Genomic DNA, 12,121 nt, shown 5'->3' on the forward strand with positions numbered 1-12,121 from the left:
CAATCACCTACCTGATTTTACTAGACCTTTTCGGACATTCAGTGTTCCACACCAGTGCCACGATCTCCAAGAACCCTTCTAGAAGTTACACCTTCATCTCTAACTCCGTGAGGTTGGCGGGCCTTTCTCCAGACCAGGCTGTCACGGAACTAGCTCTAAGAAAGACCCTTTGCCAAGCTTGAGAGCCACCACTGCCCCAGGGCCTGCCGGTTCCCTGAGCGAGTTAGTTGGCTTGGATTCCTCAAGAGGTCCGGGAGAAAGCGTCACCCTGCCCTACCTACAAACCTGAGCCCCTCCACCTCCAAACATCAGCACTCACACCCACACAGCTCCAAGACAGAAAGGTCTCCAAACAAAAGCTCCTCCCTGGGGCAGATAAGAGACCCTAATAGATAAGGACTTTCAGGCTGCTGAGGTAAGTAACTGCCCCCAGGTCATATACAAACCTTTATGGCCCAGGTTTGCAGGGGCTCCTAGACCTTGGGCTGCAGAAAGCTGAGGTTTTGCTTCATGCTACTACACAGCCATCTTAAAACCCCATGCTTTCTTACTTGGTCCTTGAGTTCACCTGGAGCAGAGAGGCAGTGCTGCTCAAGAGTTAGCCCAGAAGACCTTGAGACATCTCTCTTTGCAACCATGGCACGTGCAGTAAATTGACATGGTGAGGCTTAACCGGGTTGATAGTTACCAGCCTTAGGACACCACCACAAGCCCTTGTTTGTTTTTAATGGAGTCCTGTAGTCCTATCACACACACACACACACACACACACACACACACACACACACACTCAGAAAGTTCGTCTCCAGAATCTGAAATTATTTAAGCATAATTGTCTTCGGCCTAAATGATTGGAAAACGCCCACAAAGACATAGATGATGGAAAGACCACATTTAGTTAATGAAATCACCTTTAAAAAAAAAACAAAAAAAAACCAAACAAATCTTTGTTTTATGTGTGTACGGTTGGAACATGGAGGTCAGAGGACAACTTGTCAGGAAATGGGTTTCATCTTCCACCAAGTGGGATCCAGGGGCTGAACTCGAGTCATCAGTCTTGGTGGAAGGCACCTTTACTCACGGAGCCAGCTCACTGGCCTTGATCAAGGAAATCGACTTTTAAAAGCAATCTGCAGGGTGACATCCCCTACAAGGACTATGGGTTTCAGTCCGTTTTGGCACAGGTCTGCAATTAAACTGTCTGTATTATACTATTTACTCGAGTTGTGGTTGATTGGTTGGTTGGTGACGGGGCAGTACTATGGAACCCTGGCTAGCCTGAAACTTTCTATGTAGCCCAGGCTACCCTGGAACTCACAGATCCACCTGCCTACGCCTCTCATGTGCTGGGATTAAAGGCGTGTGCCACCACACCATGATATGAGTTATTTTAATGAGTCAAAGGGCTGGAGAGATGGGTTAGGAGAACTGGTGCCCTTTCAGAGACCTGGGCTCAGTTCCCAGCACCCAGATGGCGTTCCACAACCATCTGTAACTCCAGTCTCCATGGCACTGCATGCATGATGTATGCTGACATGCACGGAGGCAAAACACCCATTCATATAAAATAAAAAAACAAAATGAAAAGAGAGAGAGACAGAGAAGATGGCTACTATCAAGATATCAGATCTTTTAACTGAATCGAGCTAAAAGGCATCCCAGCCCCTGAGCACAGCCTGCCCTCCGGAGACTGAAGCCTGGCGGCCACTGTGTAATAATGGAAACTGTTGTCAAAGCTGCTAGGTCTTGATTGTCAATGCCCAGCCCTTGTCCTCATGGTAAAGCTTGCTTAAATGTAATTATTTCTCCTCCTTCTCTTCTTCCTCCTTCATGGGCTTAATGCATAGTACCAAGCTCAAAGGAACAAGAAGGTCTCTTCCCCACACTGAGTAGAAGCAAGCAAATTCACAGGTGGAAGATGTGCCCCGCTGTCTCCCGGCGGAGGCCGTGCAAGTCTCTGGACACCTATTTCTATCTTTAGGACCTGTGCTCCTTTTCCAGCCCAGACAGAGACCCTGCCCCTCCTGTTCCTGCCCACTGTTTAGACTCCTACAGGTTAAATGGTTGCCTGAGCTCCTTACATTTGAAAATGATTAACCAGTGTGGGCTTTTCCCTCTGTACTAATAACCACTAACATTTATTGAACAGTGTGTGTGTGTGTATGTGTGTGTGTGTGTATGCATTGTGTATGTGTGTATGCATATGTGTGTATGCATGTGTGTATGTGTATATGTGTGTATGCGTGTGTATGTGTATATATGTGTATGTGTGCATATGTGTGTGGTGTGTGTATTGTGTGTGTGTGTATGTGTGGTGTGTGGTGTGGTGTGTGTATATGTGTGTGTAGTGTGGTGTGTGTGTGGTGTGTGTGTATGTGTATATATTTGTATGCATGTGTGTGGTATGTATGGTGTAGTGTGCTGTGTGTGTGTGTGGCATGGTGTGTGTGTGTGTGTGTGTGTGTGTGTGGTGTGTGTGTGTGTGGGCGTGGTGTGTGTGTGTGTGTGTGTGTTTGGTGTGTGTATACGTGTGTGGTGTGTGTGTGAGGTGTGTGTGTGTGTGTGTGTGTGTGTGTGGTGTGTGTGTGTGTGTGTGTGTGTGTGTGTGTGTGTGTGTGTGTGTGTGTGTGTGTGTGTGTGTGGTTTGTGGTGTGGTGTGTATGTGTGTGTATTTGTGTGTGTGGTGCGTGTGGTGTGGTGTGTGGTGTGTGTGTATGTGCGTGTGTGGTGTGGTGTGTGTGTATGTGTGTGTATGCATGTGTGTGTGTGTGTGTGTGTCCTTTTGGATGTGTGAAGGTTGTACATGTGTGTACATCCACATTCATGTGAAGGTTAAGTATTTGCAACACTCTCTCTTCACCTTATTTTGTGAGACGGAGTCTCCCAGTCAACCTAGAGCTCACAACTGAGTTGAATTAGTTGATCAGCAAACCTCAGGGCTCTCAATACCTCCTCAGGGTTGGCATTACGGGCACACACCACCAGACTCGGAACTTTAAGTGGGTGCTGGGATCTGAACTCAGGTCCTCACGCTTCCACAGCAACTGCTTCACCAACTCACCCACCTCCCCAGATCCCTCGCCAAGCACTTCCTGTGTGCAAAATCCTGAACACAGATTATTCAATCTGCCCTTGGAAGCATCACTGCCTTCAGTTTACAGATGCAAACAGAAATGAAAGCTGAGAGGGGTTTATGAGACATCCGCTAATTTTCCACCGAATCAGCCTGAACACCAGGCCTTCCCCTGAATTCCAGCCCCGTCACTTCTTTGCAAAGTGGGGAAAATCCTAGAAGCCTGCCTGAGAAGGAACACCACTCCCACGTCCATAGGTGCAGACAGTGCCCTGGGAGAAGGTCTTCTCCACGCAGCTTCTCACCTCTCCCCGGCTTGGTGCTCTCTTCATTTGGACAGAAGAAGATGCAGAGTGTCCCGAGTGTTGGCTTTCCAAAGGGAAAGTTCACTTCTGAGGCCACATGGGCTCTGTGCCTATCTCAGAGACAGATCGGGACTGAATGAAAAGTAGAAACGCAGCCAATTCATAACCAGAGGAAATGTTTTAGACCTGGTCAGCTTTGGGGGATTGTTCTGAGTCATTTTTCTGTGTTCTGAAGTCAAACAGCTGGGATTATTTTTTAATTAAGTTTTTTTTTGTTTTTTTTTTGTTTTTTACATTTTATATGCGTGGCTGTTAGCCTGCATGTACATGTGTGCATTTATCTGGTGCCCGTGGAGGCCAGAAGAGGGTGTCAGATCCCCACAGGACTGGAGTGACAGATAATTATGTGGGTGCTGGGACCTGAACTGGGCAGCCAGTGCTCTTAATCACTGAGCCAACTCTTCAGCCCCTTAAATTTTCATTAAATGTGACTTTGCTCTGAAATTAAATATTGTCCTGTTTGAGAGAGAAAACATCTGTACTTCAAGGAAAAGGAAAGACAGTCTGCCTTGTATGTAACCCTTCAAGAATGTGAACCCTTCCACATGATGCTTTTCTTTGGTTGTCTCCATGCACATGTGTGTTTGTGTGTGCGGGCATGTATATATGTACCGGAGCATACATGTTCAGATCCACGTGGAGGGCAGAAAAGAGCCTCAAAGTGGCTGGCTTCAGGCACCATCCATGTTGGGTTTTGAGACAGAGCCTTCTGGCCTAGAGATCGCCCACGGGGCTACAGTAACTGCTCAGTGAGCCACAGGGGAATCCACCCAGCTTAGCCTCCTCGGCTCTGGGATTCCGAACATGCTACCATATCTGGGGCATTATCCTGGGGTGTGGGGATCACACGATGCAGATCCTCCTTACAAGGCAACCTCTGATCTCATGCTTTTTCGCGTGCCCAAGGCTGAGCTTCTCAAATGCTGGAGAAATAGGACAAGAACACTGAAATACCAGCCTGAGGGATGGCGGGGTTGCTCAGTGGTTAGAGTACTAGCTGTGCTTGCAGAGGACCAGAGTTCAATTCCCTGCACCTACAGCTGACAACCACTTGCAACTCCAGGTCCCTCGGATCTCATACCCTCTTCTGGCTTCCATGGGCTCCTACAGCCACATACACATGCACGCATAATTAAAAATGTTTGGTTTTGGGGGTTCAAGACAGTGTTCCTTTGTGTAGCCCCGGCTGTCCTGGAGCTAACTCTGTAGACCAGGCTGGCTTCAGATTCACAGAGTTTAATCCTCCAGGGCTGGGATTAAAAGCATGCACCCCACCACCCAGCTAAAAATAACTTTTTAATTGAAAAGAGAAGTCTCTGTCTGCTTCTGCTGTACCCACTGCTGCGGGAGGAATCCCGGGAGGGGCAGCAGGATGCAAGCAGGTAGTGGAAAAGCCACATGCATGTTGAAAACTGCCACTGCGCTGATGCAGGGGAGGTGAGCAAAGACAGCAGGGATGCTGGGCAGGAGGTTGGGGTGAGGGGTGAGGGGCGGGGGTGGGGAGACTCCGTACTCTTGCTTCTTTCCCACCTTTGAGTCCGTCCTAAGTCACACAGTAAGAGCCATGACGTGGGGTGTGCAGGACTCCCACTTCACAGCTGGTATATCCAGCGAGTGTAATTTAGCCACAATCACTTCAACCCCAGGATTATTAAGGATGGTGTTGAGAGATCTGGCTTGCCCAAGACCAAGAGGCCCAACTGGTATTTGTTTGGTAATACTGAGAGATGGCTATCTCTGTGTCAGGCAAGTGTCTAGCCAGAGAGAAAATGGGTTCCAGGCTATGAACTGCCTCCCTGTTTAAGTCATATTGTAAAAAACAAACAACCACAAAACCAAAAAAACAATAAAATAAAATAAAATAAATTCAGGATATTGAATGGATCTCTCTCTCTCCTCTCTCTCTCTCTCTCTCTCTCTCTCTCTCTCTCCCCCACCCCAATTTTCTAAGCTCTCCTGATCTCTTTGTCTTTCCTCATGAGCTCTAAAGACGCTCACTCAGGTTGGCATGGATCCTGGTAAGGAGCTGGCAGAACAGCTCAGCAGTTAGAGCATGAAACCCACGAGGTGCCAAGCCCAGAGTTGGGTCCTTGGAATCCGTGTAAAGAGTGGCACGGAGTTGGGGGATTTAGCTCAGTGGTAGAGCCCTTGCCTAGGAAGCGCAAGGCCTTGGGTTCGGTCCCCAGCCCCGGAAAAAAAAAAAAAAAAAAAAAAAAGAGTGGCACGGAGCAGATATGTGTCCCAAATCCCCTACAGCAACATAAAAGGCAGAGGAGAGCTGCCCCAGAGCTCATGGGCCAGCACGTCTGGAGTACCCAGCAACCGACACAACCCAGAAAAGAAAAGAGCTGCTGCCCAGACAAAGCAGAGGGAGAGAACCCCAGGAATGGTCCATCGACCTCTGCACAGCACACATGTACACACAAGCACCCATGACCTCTGCACAGCACACATGTACACACAAGCACCCATGACCTCTGCACAGCACACATGTACACACAAGCACCCATGACCTCTGCACAGCACACATGTACACACAAGCACCCATGACCTCTGCACAGCACACATGTACACACAAGCACCCATGACCTCTGCACAGCACACATGTACACACAAGCACCCATGACCTCTGCACAGCACACATGTACACACAAGCACCCATGACCTCTGCTCAGCACACATGTACACACAAGCACACACAGGTACACTGCACACACAAAAATAATGATAATTTTTCTAATTGGAAAAATGCTACCAGAATTGCCGTTGGAATCTCACTGACTCCATAGATTAATTTGGGAGAATCGTGTGATTGTGTGCGTGTGCGAGCACACGATGAGCTGTCCCCACCTCTTGGTTCTTTACAGAGCCTAGGCTTCCAACTCATTTGCTGACCAAAGCTGGCCTGGAACTCTCAATCCTCCTGCCTCAGCTCCCTTGGTACTTAGAATATAAACATGTGCTACCACTCCTGGCCTAGTTCTTTAATATAAATAGCAATTATTTTCAAGGGTTTTTCATTGATTTGTTGAGACATTCACAGCTATATGTAATATATCTTTGTCTGCCGAGTTAATTCTCCAGCCCCCATAGTCTGCTGTATTTTCCCTCTAAAATTAAGTTTTTTTTTTACATTTTCCTATTTTTTATGAGATTTATCTTTCCGTTTATTCCAGGAGCATCCATCTGACTGTCTGTGGCTTTAGCATCTGTTTGAGAGTGTTTCACAGTCACATCTGGGTTTTCTTGGTCTTTTGACATGGCAGGAGAAACTTCCCAGGTTCTTTGCAGGTTAAATGATCTGGGGTTTCATCCTGAACGTTGCTAAGGCTGAAGACTCCCCAGTGCGCTGAGAGGCAGAGACGGAAACCCAGAAGATGTTTCGGCACAGCAGAGTGCACAACACTGGAGAACCCAGCAGAACACAAGATACACCGGAGTAAACAAGAGAGGCAGTGTGAAAGGAGAAGAGACACAGAAGAACTGTGACACCGGCTGGCCACCCCCACCACACACACACGATAAAATGAATAAACGTGTGGAGTGTCTTGAAGGGGCTGGAGAGATGGCTCGGTGGTTAGGGGCACTGGCTGCTCTTGTAGAGGACCTGGGTTCAGTCCCAGAACCCACATGCTAGCTCACAACCATCTGTGACTCCAGTTCCAGGGGAATAAATGCCTTCTTCTGGCCTTCTGCCTTCTGGCAGGATGCATATAAACTCACATAGGCACAGGCATGTGCATATAAGACAATAAATAAAAATGTAAAAAATTATATAAGTAGGTTGGGGATTTAGCTCAGTGGTAGAGCGCTTGCCTAGCAAGCGCAAGGCCCTGGGTTCGGTCCCCAGCTCCGAAAAAAATAAAAAAAAATAATTATATAAGTAAATAAAAATGACTTAAGATTAGAATTCCTTCACAGAAAGAATTCAGGCTTATATTTATGTTACAAATTAGTGGAAGATGGGGTTGGGGATTTAGCTCAGTGGTAGAGCGCTTGCCTAGGAAGCACAAGGCCCTGGGTTCGATCCCCAGCTCCGAAAAAAAAGAACAAAAAAAAAAAAATTAGTGGAAGATGAAACCACACACAATATATGTGCCTACAAGTCTTTATTGCATTCTCTTGCTTTATAGCTAATGAATTAAGAGGTATTAGTGGAAAGTCAGTTATGCCAAATGATGGTTCGCTGGGGCACACAGGTAAAAGGACGTTTTGTTAAAGCAGGCCCGTGAAAGAATGTTTTCCTGAAGCAGACACAGGTGAAAGCATGTTTTACTATTGCAAACACGTGAAAGGACACATAACATTCAGGAGGAATGTAGATCTGACCCCACAGACAGTGGGAGCTCGAGTTTTGGGTTGGTTCGCTCTGCCTAGCTATTCTTTGTTAATTATGTGCATGTGTGATTCGCCTTACATTGCATTGCTGAGTTTCACGTGTGGTAACATCATAGAAAGTAGCCAAAGAACTTCTTGTGAGGTTCCTGCGGCCCCTTCTGTTTCTGCGGCCTTGGGCCTGTTGGTGAGCCTTGCAGTTTCTTATAGATTGAACTGCCCTTGCTGGTTTGCAAGTGGTGACTGCCAAGGGGACTGGGCTGCAGCTGCTGGTTTGTATTTGGAGTTTGCAACTGGACTGAACTGCTGGTATCTTGACGATGAGATTGGACTCGCCCCCAAAGAACTACTTATAAACAGGTCTACTTCCCCTGTGTCCTAATAACTTTTCTCTTCCACTACCTCTGGTGGGTGGTGGGCTAGAGGAAAGGTTGAAACCGTATTAAAGTAGGTTGAGAAAAATGTATGCCTACATATTGGTCTGCTCTTTTTTAAAACAAAAAGGTTGTCTTAGTGTGGTAGTTTGAATACGCTTGGCTCAGGGTGTGACACTCTTAGGAGGTGTGGCCCTGTTGGAAGAAGTGTGTCACTTCAGGGATGGGCTTCAAGACCCTCCTCCTAGCCACATGGGAGTCAGACTTCTCCTGTTTGCCTTCGGAACAAGATGTAGAACTCTCAGCTCCCCCTGCACCATGCCTGCCTGGATGCTGCCACGCTCCCACCTTGATGATAATGGACTGAACCTCTGAACCGGTAAGCCAGCCCCGATTAAATGTTGTCCTTATAAGAGTTGCCTTGGTCATGATGTCTGTTCACAGCAATGGAAACCCTAACTAAGATTCTTGGTTTGCAAATTAGAGTCAAAATACTCACCAACTTAGTGAGATGTTCTTGATAGCTGTGGCTTAAAGACTCCATAACAAATACAAGACTAGCCTTGCATTATCTCTCCTTCTTTGGGGAACCCCAAACCTTTCTCCTCTAGTGTAGCTAATGGACAGCCCAGAAAAGAGCCCGAAGGACTCCAAATTTTCTTTAGCTTGGTCAAAGTCAGTGCTTACCATAATTACATAATTACATAATGATTATGCCATTACATAATTGGAAGTCTCGCCTCTGCCGTCAGTTTATACTTTGTTCAGCTTTTTATAGTTTACAAAAGATGCTCCCACATACTGTCATATTTAAATTTTTATTTTATTTTACCTTTTGTATGTGTGCCTGAATGCATATATATATATATATATATATATATATGTATATATGTGTGTGTGTGTGTGTGTGTGTGTGTGTGTGTGTGTGTGTATGAGATGTGTGGGCAGGAGCCCTTAGATGTCAGAGGAGGACATTGGTGTGGTTATCGCCATCAGAACACACTACACAGTTAACACACGGTCCCTGTAGCGAATGAGTTGCTGTTGGGGAATTCCGGCCTCACAAAGGCTGCCGCTTACTCTGTGTCACATGACTCCACGTGCTGAAGCCTGACCTCTACTAGTTCCAAAGTCGGGTTGTAGTTTAGGGGCTGTGGGTGGGAGGGAATTTGTTGGTGAGGGTTCCCTAGAGGATCAGAACTTACAGAATAAAATGGAGATACTTATTAGATTAATTAAAATGGCTCACAAGCTGGTCGAGCTCATCCAACGATGGTTGCCTATGATTGGAAGGTCCAAGAATCTAGTAGTTGTTCAGCCCACGAGGCTGGGCATCTCCTCAGTGTACACCAGACTCCCAGTGAGGTAGGCGCTAATGCCAGCGAAGGAATGGACTTACCAGCAAGATGGAAGGCAGAGCAAGCAGGCAAAGAGCACGAGCTTCCTCCTTCCACGTCCCTTATCTAGGCTTCCGGCGGAAGGCGTGCCCCGAAATAAAGGTGGATCGTCCCACCTCAAAAGATCCAGATTAGAAGTAGATCTGCCCACGTCAAATGATTAAATTAAGAAAAAAAAAAAGTCCCCAGTCAGAGACAGCGCCCAGCCCAATTGTTTTTCTTTTCTTTTCTTTTCTTTTTTTTTTCTTTTTAGTCCGTTCATGTTCTTGAGTTGGTGGCTCAGACACTGTGAGCCCCCATGGGCTCTGTGGGTCTTTCTTGTGGTGTCCTTGACCCTTCTAGCTCCCTGGGTCCCTGAGTCTTCCACAAGACCCCCCAGAATTCCAGCCAATGTTTGTCTGTGCGTCATACATCTGTTTGCATCTGAGAGGATGAAGCCTCTCAGATGACAGCTATGCTGGGCTTCTGTCTGCAAGCAGAGAGAGCGCCGCTAATAGCGTCAGGGGTTGGCTGTCTCCCATGGGGTGGGACCCTGTTGCCTGACTTTGGATCCCTTTCCCCCTAGCTAGGCTGCCTTTTCCGGCTTCAGTGGCTGCAGCTTGATGCCCCAGGGCAGGTTGGTCTCTGAGGAGACAAGGCAGGAGGATTGGGGAAAGTGGGTGGGAGGGTGGGACTGGGAGGAGAGGAGGAAGGCTATAATTGGGATGTAAAGTGAATGAATGAATGGATGAATGAATGAATGGATGAATGGATGAAAAGGAAAAAAAGAAGAAAAGAATCCTTCACAGGTGTGCCCAGCCACTTGTGGTCTGGTTATTTCCAGATGTAGTCAGGTTGACTACCAACAATAGCTATCCCAGGAAGAAACAAGTTTACGCTGGGCTGGGTAGCTCTGAGGAGGCAAGGAGTTTAGCAGCACCTGGGCAAGCACAAGGAACAAGGGTGTTTTACTCAAACAGCATAAGGTTTGGCCAAATGTCGTATAATCTCATCTCATGGTCATCTCAAAATTCCTTGTTTATTCCCTGAGTCACAAAACATGTGAGGCAAAGCTCTCCATCACACTGCTTTCTGACTCCTGATCGCGGCAGAAGGGGGCAAGGCAACGTAACGCCCTGATGTTAGTACTCTTTCCCGCCACCTACGTTAGTTAATTCTCTGTCGGGAGAAGACAAATTATATACAAAAAACAAACAAACAAACAAACAAACAAAACCCAACAACATTATTTTGGCTTCTGGTTCCGGAAGCATGGATCCCTCATGGCGAGAAAGTATGAGGGCAAACACTAGGCGGTGGCAGGAGGAAAGCTGGGTGCTCATATCCTCAGTCACAGTACAAAGCAAAGAGAGCAAATTCAAAGTGCTGGGGGGCCTTTTCATCTCAGACCCCAACCCCAGTGATGTAATTTCTCCAACAAAGTTGTACCACCCAACCCTCCCCTCACAGCTCCACGGACTGAGCGACAACTACTAAAATGCCTATTTGGGCGACAATTCTTATTTAAATTACCCATCAACTTAGGAGTGGATGTTGGGAAGTCTGACTTTATACAACTGGGGATCCTTTGAAAACCTTTCTTTTTAAAAAAATTTTATTTTTTTTTTTATTTATTTTCACACGAGTACACTATAGCCATAGCAGACACACCAGAAGAGGGCATCAGATCCCACTACAGATGGTTGGGAGCCACCGTGTGGTTGCTGGGAATTGAACTCAGGACCTCTTGAAGAGCAGTCAGCACTCTCAATCGCTGAGCCATCTCTCCAGCCCTTAAAACCTTTTCTAAAGATTTATTTTGGTTCGTGTGTGTGTGTGTGTGTGTGTGTGTGTGTGTGTGTGTGTTTTGAGCTATCCCCATCTCCTAGTTCTCTATGTAACCTAGGCTAGCTTCCAACTCGCTTTCTAACCAAAGCTGGCCTGGAACTTCCAATCCTCCTGCCTCAGCCTCCAAAGTGCTCAGAATATAAACCTTCCGCCATGCCTGACCTCGTCTTTTACGTGAGTACAGGTGTCCAATGAGGCCAGAAAAGGGTGTTGGATCCACTGGAGGTGAATGACTCAGATGTGAGCTGCCCTGTGGTGCTGGGGACCAGTCTCCAGTCTTCTGAAGAGCATTAGCACCCTAACTCACTGAACCATCTCTCCAGCCACTGGGCATCTTTTATTAAAGATCTGGGAGAAGGCAGAGGAAGAGGAAAGGAACTATATAAGAATAAGGAGGGGGGTTGGGGATTTAGCTCAGTGGTAGAGCACTTGCCTAGCAAGCGCAAGGCCCTGGGTTCAGTCCCCAGCTCAAAAAAAAAAAAAAAAGAATAAAGAGGAGGGAGACTAGGAGTAAGCTGTGTTGGTAAAGTGCCTGGCATGCACTGGGCCCTGGGTTCAATCCCAGCACCACGTGAATCAGGCATGGTGGCTTATGTCTGTAATCGAAGCTCTAGGAACATGGAGGCAGACGGATGGGAAGTTCAGAAGATTGAGGTCATCCATGGCTACATAGGGAGTTTAAGGCCTGAGCTAACAAAGAAAAAGAAAAAAGAAAAGAAAACCAAAGGAGGAGGAGGAGGAAGAGGGGAA

Source organism: Rattus rattus, chromosome 4, assembly GCF_011064425.1.
Source record: "Rattus rattus isolate New Zealand chromosome 4, Rrattus_CSIRO_v1, whole genome shotgun sequence".
Lineage (NCBI taxonomy): Eukaryota > Metazoa > Chordata > Mammalia > Rodentia > Muridae > Rattus > Rattus rattus.